Here is a 2,937-nt window from a genome sequence, read left to right as displayed (position 1 = left end):
AAATGTAGCAGCATGTTCCCAAATCTTTAATAACTCAAAGTATGGAACGCTGCTACCAAACACCATGTCTCCAGATGAGCTGTAGGCTGTATTGATGTACAAGTGTCTCTCTTCTAACATTCCCGGTCAAACTGTTTATTCTGCATTGAAAACATCACCTACAGCAGTTTCGTAGCGCGCTACGAAACTGCTGTGTGATTTAAAAAACACAGTCTTCCTCTAAACTCCTCACAAAATTGAATAGCTGTTGTTGCCATTCTTCAGTTTCACCTTTGCTATGCTGAGATTCAGAATCACATTCTCTGTATCCTTCATAAGCTTAGAGTGGGTTACCTTCTTTTCCTCATCAAAGATCACCTCAAGCTTAGGCCTAACATAATTATTGAGAACTGAAGCACACAAAATCGATGCCCTTTTTATATTTTTTTATCTCTGTCTCATCCTCCTGACTGACCTTAACCAACTGTAGTCCCTCAACCAACTCAATTTCCTTAATCTGTAGCTCTTTTTCTAAGAAGCCATTAATACTCTTTGACATCTTCTGTGTCATCTTATCTTCCAAAAAGGAAATAGATCACACTTTATGGAACAAACAGGGCACAAAAATTCACAATCAATGTTTCGCTACGTTTGTCTAAGGGAACTGCGTGCCCTGCTCCTCTAAATGTCAGATATGTTAATCCTTGGTATTGTATAAACCATCCTGCCACTTGTCTGTCATGGAACCACGGATGCCATTGTTGCTCTATGGGCGAATGTAATGCATTGATGTTATCTTTCGTGGCAGTTACAGGTACTCTCCCATCAATATCTCCACTGTAAACCCAAATCTTTAGACCACTTTTGATAAGTTTTGTGTAGATTGGAAGAACTGAGAATATTGTGTAATTATATGCATTGAACACAGAATTGTTGCAGACTGCCCATTTGAAAGGAATCTTTGTAACATTTGCGTGAAGAGCTTCTTGAACATCAGGCCTGTTGAAATATTCATTTGTGTATAGTTCAAAACAGGGGTCATATCCACCGTATAGGAACCCCAATGCCCTCCTCGAGACCTTATTTTGTGAAACTGTAAGCTTGTCTCTCGTCTTTACTCCTGAACTCGAGTTCTCTAGACAACGAGGTGCATAGATATTATATATGTCAATCTCCTGATAGTCGTACATCACCGAATTCACAACATTTTCGCATTCATCTATCCAGTTGTACACTTTGAAATTGCAAATGCTCCTGATCAGATTATACTTTTGATCAGAAATGATAGCATGGGTCCAAGCATAAGCTACTATTCCTTCCCAGTCATGGAACTCATCCGTTTCAGGATTGCCCACAATGAAGCCTTTCAAATTGATGGAAGTGTATTTTGAGTGCGTGTGGCTTCGGTCATGGATAAGCTCTGCAAGCTGAGGTACATAATGGCCTGCATAGCTTTCTCCTCCTATGTAGAAATCATGGGTTTTATACTGTGGGAATCTCTGTAACCATCTCAGAAGGAATTCGTATGAATCCTCAGCAGTAAATTGATCATCCGGCGCCAGCAAATGAGAAGTAGTATTGGTATAAGAAAATCCCACACCCACTGGAGATTCTAAAAAGAGCAAATTCGCTTCTCTGTTCCAGGAATATCTGTTCAGGGAAAGGCCTGTCCCATTCGTTTTTACCAGAAACGGACCCAATTCCTGTGCTGCTCCATAGCCGATGGATGAGCATCCAGGGCCTCCATTAAGCCAGAGAACCAAAGGTTTTTCAGAAGGCTGGTCTTCTGCTTCAAAAAACCAGTAAAAAAAAAAACTCTTCCATGCCGTTCATCCTGTAATTTACTGTAGCACCATGGAGATGTAAAACCAATCCAATGGCAGCCGTTGCTAAAGCCGAAATGTTTGCAATCGGGAGTCATCCTAATCCTATATGAAATTAACGACGCCGAACCCCTTTTCTGGCAAAGAAAAACAAATGTCAACCAGGTGTCTATGTTCTCTGTCGGTGGAGGAACTAATGCACGAACAGCTGGTAATATTTATCAAATCTCAACATCTCGTTTGGTTCCTTGTATTCGGTCAATACACAAAGATTAGAACATGAGACGCATACTTAAATGCAAATACATTTCATTTGTCAAAAACTCATCACTGACACGAACATGATCCCTCAACCATGAATTCCCAATGTACTTGGAGATGATATATGCACCACCACTTAGTCGATAACCAGCTTCATATATATTTGCTACTTTTCCAACATAATTAACCTGAGTTGGGATCAGAAGGACTTCATTGACTTGAGAAAAGCGATTGTCCCAGGAAAGGATCTTCAAGGTATTAGCCTCAGGGAGAGCACTGAGCAAATCTGTGTTGCTACAAACGAACTTAATGCACTTCTTCCTTGAAAACGCTGTCACTGCTCTCATCTGCATTTCTGGAGGGAAGCAAAACTCTATACAATAGGCATGCTAGGATTTGGGCCTCCACTAAAAACTCGAACAAATCCTAAACAGGTAGTGCTGCGAAACTGCTAAAAAAGAATTCATGCGCTGCGAAAACACCCTGTCTTTAAGCTAGGCTAAAATTTTTTTGGCAACAGAATTTTCAGTGATAACAGTACCCAAGGATTGTAGCCGTTGGACTCCTAGTACAACATTAGCACCTCCCATTGGAATGGAAAGCATTGGGCTAGTCAATACATATTCTCCCATGGATAGCTTGATATTATGGCACCTTCCAGAGCAATTTATTGTTCCTCCATTTGCAATCATCACTTGACACTCTGGTGCTGGATATAGGAAGCAATTCAATTCTTTTGCTACCCTACAATGAATAAAATTGTGGGTGCTTCCTGAATCAATCAAAACTATTACCTTTTTCTTCTTGATTTGTCCTTCTATCTTGATGGTTTGAGGAGTGGTAATTCCTGCCAATGCATTACAAGATATGGTCG

At 40.4% G+C, this 2,937-nt stretch overlaps 1 pseudogene; it reads right to left on the bottom strand.

Annotated features, from left to right (window-relative positions):
* Positions 1-581: 581 nt before the first annotated feature.
* On the bottom strand, positions 582-2,416 carry LOC149215126 (serine carboxypeptidase-like 26 pseudogene; annotated as a pseudogene).
* Positions 2,417-2,937: the final 521 nt, after the last annotated feature.

This window comes from Pinus tabuliformis, chromosome 1_1, assembly GCF_031772625.1.
Source record: "Pinus tabuliformis cultivar Carrire ecotype Pingquan chromosome 1_1, CPIR1, whole genome shotgun sequence".
NCBI classification, from domain to species: domain Eukaryota; kingdom Viridiplantae; phylum Streptophyta; class Pinopsida; order Pinales; family Pinaceae; genus Pinus; species Pinus tabuliformis.
Note: the sequence above shows the minus strand (reverse complement) of the source record. Positions and strands in the feature narration are given on the sequence as shown.